This window comes from Solea solea, chromosome 2, assembly GCF_958295425.1.
Source record: "Solea solea chromosome 2, fSolSol10.1, whole genome shotgun sequence".
NCBI classification, from domain to species: Eukaryota; Metazoa; Chordata; class Actinopteri; order Pleuronectiformes; family Soleidae; genus Solea; species Solea solea.
Window position 1 is genome coordinate 14,177,981 of NC_081135.1, and position 14,956 is coordinate 14,192,936.

Consider the following 14,956-nt stretch of genomic DNA (forward strand, 5'->3'; position numbering starts at 1 on the left):
GGGATGTGTTTTTTGTTGGAGGGGTGGGTGCATTTACGGTTTAAAAGTGCACTTGCGGATCTGAAACGCAAGTATCAAACACCAAGTAGCTTTGTGGACGGATCTTGGGTTGCTATTATGCCGGCGGGAAAAATGACTCTTGCGCCCGGCGCAAATCTAAAATGGGTTGGTCTGAAGTAGCTACATTAGTGTGGTTTGGGCATAACATGCAATAAACCAATTAGAGCATCATCTCATATTCCCTTTAAATGCAGGGGCGCTTGTTCCATGGTGGATTGCTATTATAATGGTGGATTTACCAGGTGCATGCCAGGAGTGATTCTCAGCCGAGGAGACTGACGTCCTTGTCAGGGCCGTAAAGAACGAGAAGTGGCTTTGTATGGGGATTGGAGAAACCCACCCAAACTAGTTTTAGTTAAATAGGCGTGGGAGGAAATCGCCACAATTGTATCTACGGCTGGCATCCCCAGGACATCGCATCAGTGCCAATGTTGCTGCGGCCTCTCAGGCGCGTTTCCTCAAGTTTGGAGAGGATTGCTGCAGCCATGGAGTATGGGCCTCGAAATGCTCCTGTTGTGCTCCTTCCTCCTCCTGTTGTGCCCCTTCCTCCTCCCCCCACTCCATCTCCGTCCACCCGCTCTACCAGGAGCACATTGCGCATTGCCACTCCCGGACCCTCGCATGTCCAATCCCGCCGTAGCACACGTCTCATGCCTATCAGAGGGAAAAATAATTTGTTCTTCTGTTTAAATTTTTCAACTGTTCATTTTCCGTTCCGTGTAATTTTTGTAACTTTTTTTCCATTTACTAACAGTTTGCTATTGATTTGTGTGTTTGACAAAATGTTAATAAAGTTATGAATGAATGGTGATATTTTTGCAATGTAGTCTAACATTAGACCGAGATTACTTTGCTTACCTCACAATAGATGATGCAGCTATTCTGTCAAATAAGCTCTCCTCTTCCGTGCTGCTGCTGGGGTATTTGGGTTAAATGACATTAGCACATGCAGTTCAACATCATGTCTCCTGAAGTCCTGTAATATTTCCTCATTTATGTCATCAACACATCCACAATTCATGTTTGCAAAAATGGGAACGGCTTTCTTGTAGATGAGAGAAGCAAAATGGATGCACGTTGTGCACAGGCTACATTATGGCCAAGTGTGCGCCCTTAAAGGCCACATAGACCGGAAGCTCCAATTAATGATGTCGTCATCATTTGATGTCGTCACCAGAAATCCTCACCACTCCTCTCACCACCGTAGCGCCTCCTGGTGGGGCACTAGTCCAGGCACATCCGGTTGCGTACATTCAACCGCAGAAGAAGAAGAACTACTCTCGTGCCAGAGGGGGAGCTGTGTATCTGAGAGCTGGCCTACCAATTACGTCACTTCCAGGTACCTGGCCAATCACAGGACAGTGGGAAAGCTCTCGTTGGCTGACCAATCACAACACAGTCCACGTTCTGGGGGTGTGATTTTGGTCTGAAACAGCGCGGCTGACGAGATCGTCAGTGAGGAGATATTTTGATCGACTCATTTGCAGCGATTAGGAGGTTTTTAACCATGAAAAAAAGTTAATATATGTAAGTAGACCTCCATAACTAACATATATGTGTGATACAAGCATTCGATGTCACCTTTAAAATAGCATCTGAATAAGCTCCACTGACTTTACACTAGGTTTTTCCTGGTCTGTGGCGGAAATGTTGTTTGAAACAGCAAAATAGCACCAGGGAACTGCACTGAACCGCCCCCAGAGTGCAAGTTCATTCCCTAATTTAGGGACCTGCGCTTGTGGAGGGAAAATTCCAATGAGATAGAGATAGAGAGGGCATTACATTCTATTCAGTTAAAAACAGGGGTGGTAACATCAGATCAAAGAGAAATAAATAATGAATTTCAAATTTTCTATCAGAGCCTGTATAGGTCTGAATACTCAGCTGTAGCTCCACATAATCAAAAAGAATCGGGAAACTTTTGAGATTTTCCTCATTAGACAATGAGTCTTTGGGCTTGCTGGACTTTGACCTCGGGGACATGGAGGTGTCTGAGGCCATATCCAGCCTGAAAGGACAAAAGACTCCTTGTCCAAATTGTATTCCTATTGAGATATATAAAATATTTAGAACCAAACTGGTTCAACCATTATTGGAGATGTACAAGGAATCATTCAACAGTGAGGCTCTTCCTCCATCTCTCAACACAACAGTAATAACATTACTGTTAAACCCAGATAAACCATCAAATCAATGTGGATTATACCTAAAATATACCTTATGGTTTTACCTAAAATGATCCATACAGATCAGAAAGGATTTATACAGGGAAGGCAAGACTTTGAATATTTAAATAGCGTTGAATATTGTCTCTAAAAATCTAACATCCCTGACTATGCCATCCTGTCGTTGGACGCAGAGAAGGTGTTCGACAGAATAGAGTGGTTGTATTTATTTGATGTTCTGGAAAGGTTTGGCATTGGGGGAATTTTATTAGATGGGTCCGCCTTCTCTACACCAGTCCACAAGCCGAAATACTGACTAATGGACTTGTTTCGAAACCTTTTTTGGCTTTACCGGGGAACTAGGCAGGGTTGATTGCGATCAAACCCCAGGCCAAGGCAATCTGCAAGCATGTTAATATTGCAGGAGTAGATATGGGAGATACTTATCACTGCATATCCCTATATGCTGATGACATTATTCTGTTTTGTTCAGGCCTGAAGCAAACTTTGCCCGCCTTACTTGATTTAATACGTGTTTTAGTGTTTTTTCTGCTTACAAGATAAATAATAACAAATCCGTAATAATGTTTATGACAGAGCAGGAGAGACTGAACCCCCCAATTTTGACTCCATTTGTTGTGGCAACAGCAATATTTACCTATCTAGGGGTTAAAATTACACCCACTATTGACAATATTATTTCAGCCATCTACAACCCTCTCTTTGAGTCTGTTACACATCTTATAAATAGGTGGACAAAACTACCTGTTTTGTTGATCTTCCAAGAGAGCTCCCAGATGACTGGACAACTACAGCTAATGTAATCAGGGAGACATGTAGGAGAGTACTTGGTTTGCTGTCTGGAAGGAAAGTAGATAAGGAGACTTGGTGGTGGAATGGGGAAGTGCAGGAGTATATAAAGAGAAAGAGGTTAGCAAAGAAAAAGTGGGACACTGAGGAGACTGAAGAGAGCAGACAGGAGTACAGGGAGATGCAGCACAAGGTAAAGGTAGAGGTGGCAAAGGCCAAACAAAGGGCGTATGATGACTTGTAGAGAGAAAGATTTATACAGGTTGGCAAAACAGAGAGATAGAGATGGGAAAGACGTCCAGCAGGTTCGGGTGATTAAGGATAGAGAGGGACGTGTTGACATGTGCCACAGAAGTAATGGGAAGATGGAAAGAGTACTTTGAAGAGCTAATGAATGAGGAAAATGAAAGAGAGCAAAGGGTAGAAGAGGTGACTACTGTGAACCATAAAGTAGCAGAGATTAGTAAAGATGAAGTGAGGGGGGCGTTGAAGAGGATGAAGAATGGAAAGGCAGTTGGTCCTGATGATATACCTGTGGAGGTATGGAAGTGTCTAGGAGAGGAGGCAGTAGAGTTTCTGGTTAGACTATTCAACAGGATCTTAGAGAGTGAGGGGATGCCTGAGGAATGGAGAAGAAGTGTGATGGTGCCCATTTTTAAGGGAGATGTTCAGAATTGCAGGGGTAATGTGTGATAAACGAGTCAGTCAGTCAGTCAGTCATCATCTACCGCTTTATCCTCAACCAGAGGGTCGCGGGGGGTGTGTGCCAATCTCAGCTACATCGGGCGATAGGCGGGGTACACCCTGGACAGTTCGCCAGTCCATCGCAGGGCATGTGATAAAAGAGTATCAGCCAGAATTAAAGGAAAGATATACAAGACAGTGGTGAGACCAGCGATGATGTATGGTCTAGAGACAGTGGCACTGAGGAAAAGACAGGATACAGAGCTGGAGTAGCAGAGATGAAGATGTTGAGGTTCTCTTTGGGAGTGACGCAGATGGATAGGATCAGGAATGAGGAACAGCACATGTTAGATGTTTTGGAGATAAGGTCAGAGAGGCCAGAATGAGATGGTTTGGTCATGTACAGAGGAGGGATAGTGAGTATATTGGTAGAAGGATGCTGGGGTTGGAACTGCCAGGCAGGAGGTCCAGAGGAAGATCAAAGAGAAGGTTTATGGATGTAGTGAAAGAGGACATGAAGTTAGTTGGTGTGAGAGAGGGGGATACAAAGGAAAAGAAGAAGATTTGTACCTCTTCCAATCAATTCCTCTTTCTCTACCATTGTTCCTGTTACAGTCGTTGAAAAATACCAATAAAAATATGCTTGAAAAAAAAAGAAGGCAAGAATTTCCACAAATGAACCCTGACAAGTTACACCTGTGAAGTGAAAACCATTTCAGGTGACTACATCATGAAGCTCATTGAGAAAAGGCCAAGGGTTTGCAGTGCTGTCAACAAAGCGAAGGGTGGCTACTTTGAGGAATCTAAAATATAAAACATGTTTTGAGTTATTTCACACTTCTTTGTCAGTCAGTCATCATCTACCGCTTTATCCTCCACCAGAGGGTCCCGTGCCAATCTCAGCTACATCGGGCGATAGGCGGGGTACACCCTGGACAGTTCGCCAGTCCATCGCAGGGCCACACACAGATAGAGACAAACAACCATTCACCCCTATGGTCAATTTAGAGTGTTCAATTGACCTAATCCCCACATTGCATGTTTTTGGACTGTGGGAGGAAGCCGGAGAACCCGGAGAGAACCCACGCACACACGGGGAGAACATGCAAACTCCATGCAGAAAGACCCTTGTTCCAACCGGGGCTCGAACCCGGGTCTTCTCGCTGCAAGGCGAGAGTGCTAACCACTATACCACCGTGGGGCCCACACTTCTTTGTTTACTACATAATTCCATATGTGTTCATTCATAGTTTTGATACCTTGAGTGAGAATCTACAATGTAAGTAGTCATAAAAAATAAAATAAGTCAAAAAAAGAAACATCTTTAAATGAGAAGGTGTGTGCTAACTGCTGCAACAATTGAATTTCCCCATCATGGGAATAATAGAGTCTTATCTTATCTTGTCTTATCGTATCTTATCTTTCTTATAATCATGTGTGTAAAATAGGGCATAAACTGCTACATAATCTGAACATGCAGGTTAAGTAGAACCTCAGAATGAGTGGAGAGGGAGAGAGAGAGTGCTAAGGGATTCAATTACTCCTCCTTTGTCCATTCAACAAAGAAAATAATTAGCACTAATAATAATAGAGCGCTCTCTCTCTCTCTCTCTCACTTTCTCTCTCTATCTTACACACACACACACAAAACAAATCATTACCCCGAACCATATTCATAACCAGTTAAATTCAAAGTGTTTATTGTCATATGCACAGTAAAGAAACATGTTTCCCTGTACAATGAAATTCTTACTTTGCTTTCCACTCAAAAATACCAGCAGAAAGTAAACAAGAAATAGTATTAAACAAAAAAATAGCTTGGGGTGTCGGGGCCTGCATGGTGGTGGTAGCTCTGGTGGAATAGGAAAGGTAAAATCCAGGTGGTTGTGGAAGCTACCAATGTCCAGTAGTGCCTGCCTGTTGTAAGTTGTCAGTGCAAAGCCTTTCGAAAGGAAAGCAAAAAGAAAACACACATAAAGTTAACCAGTTATGTATAACCAGTTATGTATAACCAGTTAATGCCTAACCCTTAAAAATTAGGTTTTAAAAGTTCAAACGGTTCTGCCGGGGGCGACGGTAGCTCAGTGGTAGAGTGTGTCGTCTTTCAACTCAAAAGTTGTGGGTTCGGCTCCCGGGTTCACTAATCTACATGGGGCACCCCCACGTTGCTCCTGACAGCATGTGAAAGATGAGTGATAGAAAATGTGCTCCACATACATGCTCTGTATGAAAGCTTTAAGTGGTCATCAAGATTAGACTATATAAATACAGACCATTTAAAAAGGTTACAATTACACACAAACAACACACACACCCTGCCAATTTACACTCATAAATTTACAATCAAGTCTTAGTATTTGTTAAAAGCCTGTTACACAGTTGAATATACAGCAGCAAAAGGTCGAATTTGCAAGTGCTGTCATTCTTCCCAGTTTAAGAGGCCGTCTTAATGAACCTCTGTGAGTACAATCAGCAGCCTTACTGATCCCAGTCACGGCATTTCATTCAGCTTGCGACTGATACCAGCAATACTTCTCTGTATGGGCAGCGATAGTAATTTCCTTTCATTGACTAACATAATGGTCCGCCTGAAAACTGTTAATTACTGTGATGGTAAGATATGGATATGGAACTATAAGAATGGTAATTGAAGAGATGTGTGTAACCACTCCACCATTATTAATTCACATAATTTCATCTTTCATTTCAAATTAATTGGAATAAAATGCTTGCTACATTAGCCTCCCAATGAAAGGCAATAATCTGCAAGTGTATAAGACCAAGACCTTCTCTGTAGGTTCAAATTAATTGAATTCCTTTTTAGCCATATTTCATTGAAACACTCATTTCAGGCCAGCTAGTATCAGGCCGTCATCATTCAAGAGGCACTGATGAGAGAGAAAAAAGGTTGTTGAAAGAACCCAACTGTCAGCGAATTCAGTTCCAAATTAATTATTTCAGCCCAGTAACCCTTTTCATCTTTTTTGACTCACTTTATAGAAAGAGCCAATTAATTATGTCAAACACAGCTTTCTCCTTTACTCCCCAGAGTGGACAGGCAAGCTGATGAGGATGCTTACTGTAAGGGATGAAGGCAATGTGGTGGGTTGGTGTGTTAGAGGGGGTGTCAGAGAAGAGCCTGCCCCTAATCTCAACACACCTGTCAAGCATACAGCTCGTTAGGCACTGAGGGCCCTGGCTGGGTTGTAACAACAATGCAGGGAACACACTGTAGAAGCATGGTACCCCCCGTACACACAAGCACACACACACACATCGACTAATATTAATTTGGACAGCCTAAACAATTATCAGTTTTCCCAAACCTTAACAATAACCAGTTAATACCTAACCCCAACTCTAACCTAACCCTAAACACACATATGCATACACACACAAACAACCTCTCAGACACATAAACACAGTGTTAGACATTTTATTCAATTAGCCCACTGCACTGGGCCGCAGCCTTAATGGGGTGGGGGGGGGGGGGGTTGAGAAGTTGACAGTCAATGGATGTTGTTTCTTGTTGAAACTTACATCTTTTTTCTTTTTTTTTTTACTGATGGCCACACAACATGACTGAGGTCTTGTTTTGGTAAATCTCAGGGTTCCAGATGCAAATCTGCATGGGTGAATGTTACAGCAAACACTATACACATGTAACAATTAATGATGAACCTTCTTTGCAACTTAAGATGCTTTGGATGTCCTTTCTGTTGTTCAAATCACTGTGGTTAATCTTGAAAGTAACTACTTTTGTATAAACAAATGTACACATTATTAGACTGGTGCATTTCAGTGTATTTAGCATTTCACCCTAGCACCTACTTTCCCAGATTTCAATAGGTACAGCGATTTAAACACCACATCAGCAAAGTCCTTCAATTATCTGCTTTCCTTCATTCTGCCATGGGTTTAAAGGCTTGGGTTTCAACTGAGAACAGTACCGGGTTGTGCCCGATGGCCGCCCCCACCACTTTCAACCACTCTGTGACAGAAGCACGACATATGGCAGGGACCACTTCCTCGTGATGACAGGCTCTCTGGGATGGGGCTCTTCTGCAATTTATTGGCAAAAGATTCTGGGTCCTTCATAACCTCCTCAAACACCAGCCTCATCAGATCAGCCACATAGTCCTATAAAATGTAAAACAAATATTGAGTCACTTTATTATTTTTTTACCAAGACTTTAAAAACACATTATTTGTAAATAAATATATCTCAGCATCTGTACAAAGTTAAAACAAGTCTCAATCCACCATGTGGGACACTCCCGGTTTTACAGACGTGGAAAGTGCTCATCCAGTGTAGCTGACAGAGTCTACTGCAGTGGTCTCCTGGACACAGGCTCCCAAGTCACGACCATATCCCTGACTTTTTCCCAAGATCATTTGTCTTAACACACACACCCATAAACATTGTATAATTTTCTGTCATATTACCAGACAGATGTGCAGCTTTAACTACACTTAACATATACCGTGAACAACAGTAATATGTCGGGTTCTTACAGCGAGAAAATACACAGTTCGTAGATCCTCAAACTCTTCTCTGCCTCAGGTGCATATGCTTTCGCTAATTAATTACTGAATTAACAATGACCATTGTTCTGCAGTTTTTATCTCTGTATCTATGTGTCGTTCATCTACTCGCATCACAGCTCCACTCGCGCTTGAAAGGGCTCTGTCTTGCTCATCTACTTGCAGCAACTTAATTTTTCTCAACATTGACTTTACAAGTTTAAGTTCCCTCTCTTACCCACACAACGTGCCTGGACTAGTTCTGAGTAGAGACGGTGTGTGAGGAGGCTGAATAACCTTGATAAAAGCAACATTTCATGGTGAGTAAAATTTAATTCTAATAGTTCTACTTAAGTATTGGGTTTATGTTTGATTCAGTGACTTTCATTCAGATAGTATGAAACACAATAATAGCCTGTGTGCCCAGCAAGAGAGAGCTGTGGGGAAAAGGGTTATTCACATTTAGCTCATTGCATGCGGCCGCTCGCTACATGCTAATGTTACCCCCTGTCAGAGCCACAATTTAAAAAATAAATAAATATTTCATTCATATGTATAGCTGTGTTGTTCCAAATTGTGGTTTGAAGTTTCTGTGAGAGGAATCCAAGAAGTAAGCAAGTAAGCTATTTATTTTATTTTGTCTGCCTGTTAAAAATCTGGAGAAAGATATTTTAGTCATTTGATTGTAGTTTAACCATGTAACCACCAGCTACATTCTAATGTTACCCCACTGTCACACCACAATTTTTTTTTTTTTTTTTTTTTTTGTATAGCTGTGTTGTTCCACTGAGGGCCAAGTGTGGTTTGATGTTTCTGTGAGAGGAATCAAAGAGGTAAGCAAACTATTTATTTTATTTTGTCTGCCTGTTTAAAATCTGGAGAAAGAGATTTTAGTCATGTGATTGCGGTTTAACCGTGTAACCACCAGCTACATTCTAATGTTACCCACTGTCACACCACAATTTAAAAAATAAATAAATAAAAAAATAAGAGATTTTAGTCATGTGTTTGTAATAACCATGTGACTGTAATGATGTAATCTTAAAAGACTTTGGACAATATAATCAGATTTACATTTTGTAAAATTTCCCATTGTTTTCAAAGATGAGTTTGGGGTAAGTAATGTAATATTATGAAATAGAGATAAATCCTTATTGAGCATAGTGTAAACGCAGAGGCAGAAGATTGCTGTTATGTATCTATGGAGGCAGCGATTTTGAGGTGGTCACACTTTTTCAAGATGCTTAAGGAATACATAACACATAAGGAATTACATAACGCTTTTGTCACTGAGGAGCAGTTGAAATTTGAGTTTGTTTTCTTATTTTGCAATCTCAAGTTCAAAATAAAAAAAAAAATTAATTGCAAAAGCAGTGGTTGAACTGTTTTTCTTGAAAGCTACTACATTACCAAAAAAAGAAGAAAAAAAACATGAAGAAAATCTAATTGGAGCAACAGATTTTTTTTATATTGTTGCTACTTGAAGAGCTGTGCGCATTATTACTGTAATTAACTAGACAACAAATAAAAATACTTTATAATAATATGGTAAAGCCAGTAACTTAATTTTTATGAGTTATCAACTTAAAAACATGCCTTTAGGTTAACCGTTATTAAGTAAGCAGTACTTTGACTGAAAAGGAAAACTTATTCACCCAAAGTAATATAGTTTGTTGGTTCAATGTTATTTCAAATTAAGTTGTCACAACTAAGAAAGACTAATGGAAAGTGTTGCGTTGATTTTCTTTGTTGAGTCTAAACATTTCTTTTTAGAGTGTAGAAAATGTTTGAGATCTTCAAGTTCAGCTCGTTGCATTTATATTTTTGTTGTCAGTGTACAATAACAATATACACTAGTAAAACTTATAAACGTGTCTTTATACGGGAACCTCATCTGTTGATATGGTCACAAATGGCGAAGACAACAATTGAACGGTTGAGGCTACCGTAGCTTTTAGGGAAGGGAGGGGGTGAGCAGAAGAGCATTTCTGACAGCTCTGCTTTCATCACAAGTTCGGCTGAAGATGATGCACTTGTGCCATGTCATCATTAAGTAATCAAAACATTATTGTGATTTGCTTGATAAAAACTGGACTTCACACAATTAGCTGTTTGACAAGCTTATGAAAAATACTTTAACAGTGGATGCTTTTCAACAACTCAATTAAAATGACATAAATGTACATTTCCAGTGGAGAGAGCAGGCAGTTAGGAGGCATGTGAGGCATTTGGACCCCAATTATCCACTGCACCATAGACAGATATACGTAGATGCCTCATGAGCAGCAGCATCGTATGCTGATGTTGCTGCCATATTGTGTGTAATTGAATTATATAAATTCTTTTCATGAAAATTATCTTGAAAGTACTTTCATATTGAGACCATGACTGTGATTATACTGCAATAAATAATTCATTATTTTATCTTATTAAAAAGATCCATTGAACCAAAAGCAAGCTTTTTTATAATTTCTATTGTCCATATAAATATTCACTTCGACACCACCTTTAACAACTCTGTGCTGTTATGAATTTGGATTCACTGGATTACATTTATTAGGTAATGTTAACCATATAGTACAAAATTAATAACATTAATTAATAACATAACAAATAACTATGTCTAACTATACCATCAGTGGTCAGGTCACTGATCTGGCCACAAACCCACCAGCAAATCTAAGCATTTGCTCCTCCTTCTTTTATATTATTGTTAATGTAACATATTCTATGTATTTATTTACTAACTATTGTTGCTATTTTGCTATACTGTGTTTGCAGAAAGTCTGTAAAATAATTCCCAATGATTTTCAAAATATATTGTGATCATTAATACATTGGAGTTATTCTTAACTCCAATGTATATCCACCAGCATAATGATGGCACGAGCACGATACCAGCATTATGCTGGTTACATTGTTTTAATTTCTTTGAAGCTCATATTAGATTTTTTTTTATTGACCTCTTTTAGTTGGTCATTTATTGCAAACAGACTGCAATTTATGTTGGTAATTAATCGGCGCATTTCTGCCTGATTTTCAAGGACTTCTGCTGTGAGAATCCAGGGTCTTGGATTTGGTGTTGTAGTACTCGAGATCGGTCTTGGTCTCGAGACCACTTTTTGAAGGTCTCGCCTCGGAATCGAATGCATTTTTACTCGGTCTTGTCTCGGACAAAGCGGACTCGGGATTTATTTCAAGAATGGTCAAGACCAGGGGTGGACTGGCCATCGGGCGTACCGAGACGAGGCGCAAGATAAACAGCAGCCGTCTAACACGATGCTCAGCTGCAGACACAACGCAACAGAGAGATGAAGTGACGATTGATTGGCCCAGTGGCCTGTCTGTCAGGAATACCTGGCTCAATGGCCCTATGAGAGGCTACAGAGGCCCAGGAGTCCCACCCACGCACCCCTAGCCCCCATCGTGTAATCTAATCTTGATGAGCAGGTGATAGAGAGGCAGGGAGAGAAACGGAGAAAAAAAATGGAGAGTTGCAAAAAACGAAAAGGCCGCGCTGAGAAGCTCAGAGAACATTTAAAAAAAATTAGCGGCACAGGCTGCCTAAAGTAAGAAAATGACAGAGATGTTTGCTGCAGGGGCCAGCCTGGCAGGGACCAGGGAGAGGCTGCGTTAGCTAGCCCCCCCGCCTCCCACAGGAGCAGGTGTCAAGTGACACGGCTTCAGCTTATCAACACCATCGCTGTTGACCACAACGGTGATTTCTCTCCACATTGTTGCTTTCTGATTTCATTTGATCCCACTTTTCAGGCTAACAAACAGAAATAATTTATGACCATTTTCAGTCGCCACATTTATCAAAGGCTGATCAGGTGTACACCAGGATTGGGTGGCATATACACTTTTCATGAATCACACATGAGCCTTTGCGTAAGGTGATACCTGAATCTCCACCAGTCTCAAGGCAAGTTTAATAAATGAGGGCCAGTGAGGTTATAAACCACCTTTTCTGATAAGATCTATATGCAGTTAATCCAAATGTTTTCCTGTTGGTTGTCCCGGTTTAAATAATTGTCATTTGGACTTCTGTTGTTCTGGACAGTCTTCATCTGCAGCCAGCCAGGATGCATTCCAACTACTTCTCCAGCTTTGTGCGCACAATTTGCTTTTTAAGACTCCACTCCATGTCTCCCAAACCCTAATCTCAGTTTGAGCTTTTAACCTTTTGTGGGTTAAAAGCCAAATTCTAAATTTGTGTCTGCCAGTGTGTAATCATGACACCTAAAGAAGTAACAAATACAATATAAGTACACACTCCCAACCGCCCATATTCCCATACAACCAAGACAGAAGGTTATTGCTGATATGTGAAGCTTTGAGGGCCATTATCAGACAGCACAAACAATTAAGGGTGTCAATAATGAGAGAATAACAGAGGGCTTTTGTGGACAGCCTTTTGTCGCAGAGGCCCCTCTTGCATGAAAAGACCTAGACACACTGTTGAACCTCCCCCTCACTGGTGTGCCGACATAGTCATTAGCCAGTGATAAGCCCTGGGAGAAAGCACTAAGAGACAGCTTTCAGGATTCACTTTGGGAGGGAAAATTATGTGGAGGCAGACAATGTGAGCTTTTAACCCATGTTTCTCTTACATGAAGACTCAAGATTAAAACTTCTATCACTGGGACCTCAGACACATCACGTGGCAGTATCATGACTATTGTCCATAGTAGTGATAGATGAAAATTTAGCCTAATGTCATCATCAGGGTAATTTTTCCCTCTGTTCTCCTCTCCTTCCATGATTGACACCTGCATCCGCCAGGCCAGGGAGAGCACCCAGCAGTTCTCTTGTGTTGAAGGCTCTGCATGGTTGCTCATGGGGGTCCTGCCATTGCACCCTGGCTGATGGGGTCCGGTGGGGAAATGGTTGGCCCCTGATGACATGTTTAGGAAGTAGTGCTGGCTGGTAATTGTCCTTTGCCAGCAGGGAAGGAATATGGACTCTGAAACAAGACAAAGGGAGGAGAGGATGAGTGTGAAGGATGAGGCCCCTGAGCTTTTCATGATAGAGGAGCTGTCTAGACATCAATACTTCACTGGAGAGCCTGAGCCTATTTTAATACGATTTTGAGAAACTCTTCTTCCCCTTTTCAGGGTGGGAAAGGAAGGTAGCTCTGTATTTTGGGGGCAGGTGTGAAGGTCAGATTTACTGATCCAAGAACTAGAGATTAACCTTGCTGATACAACTTGATGTCAGTGATCTGATGACAGGGTTTACATTTTGCCCCAGCATCCTAGCACTTATACCCAGATCTTCTCCAACAAGCTAGCTTGCAGAATTAATGCATACATACCTATAAAATCATAATTTAGTTCTCAGCCTGAAGTCACATTATTTTGTAGCATTTTAGTAACACCAAGCTCTAATCGAATCATGAGATCAATCATGAACATATACAGCTCTACAGTCAAAACAGATGCAGGCCAAATATACACTGCCAATTGTTGTAATTTTACTGATTTATATTAACTGAATTGAAAATAACTGTGCCAATGCGTTGCAGGTAAAATTTTTGAAAGTTTTATTTTCATACAAGACACACATGGTCATTGAGCAGTTTGTTACTTGTTATTACAAATTTTTATAAAATAGAAAAAGACTGGTTAAGTATTATGTCATTTATTTTTTATAGTTTCCTATTGATGAATATATTTGAGATCATTTGAATGTCTAGAGATTCACTATCCTCTGGGAACATCATGCTACATAACCAGTTTTACAGCCATTTATGTATCATCCTTTATATAGCAGTTCTTTTTTACATCATCAAGACAAAAGTTTTTTTTTCAAAAAATAATAATGTATCAGTTTTGCATGAAGATGAACAAAAGCAACCTTCACAAACACTCATTGTTTGTTTGATTTAATCCAAGATTAAAGTGTAACTGGTGACAGCCACTGTCCATTCAAAGCCAAGAGACTAAATCCACATCATGGCACCAGGTGTTTGGAAGTATGTATGTATGCATATCACTTGTGTCTGCAGTACAGGTTAACATTTATGAGGCTGCATTCAGTCTGATTTACTGTCACCAGCTGCATGCTCGCTAACCCCCACCTCCTGATTTCACCTGCTCATAAAAAGCCAATTAAATCAAGGGCTATGAAGCTCATTGATACCTAATTAGATTATTGTAAAGGCTGATGTTGCTCTTGTGGCTGAGGGAGGAATGTTACATCATCTGAGTGACACCAAAAGTGATAGGAGGTGTTGTCCCATATTGAAACCCTGACCCCAGCTGTAATTAGAAGGGTCATAGAGCCAAGTGAGACAGACTGAGAACAGGCTGCACTGAGGGAGATAGGGCACCTAAATACCTAAAGAATACTTTCACATTCAAATGAGTGGGAGTGCACCGTCTGTTTCTGGTCCCCTCCACCCAACCCCAACCTCACCAACACAAATAAAGTGTGTGCAACGAATCTGACTCATGACCTATCCACTGATGGGTAGTAACACGTTAGAAGTAATGTGTTACTGTAATCTGATTACTTTTTTCAAGTAACAAGTAAAGTAAGGGATTACTATTGCAAAAACAGTAATTAGATTACTTTTACATTCCCACAAGCAGGCTGCGTTACTAAACCATGATTTTGTTTGTGAGACTGTCTCATGACAATCACGTATGAGTGGTGTGTTGTCAGTGGTAAACCACATACACGTGTGTAGATCAACGTAAAGTACAAGT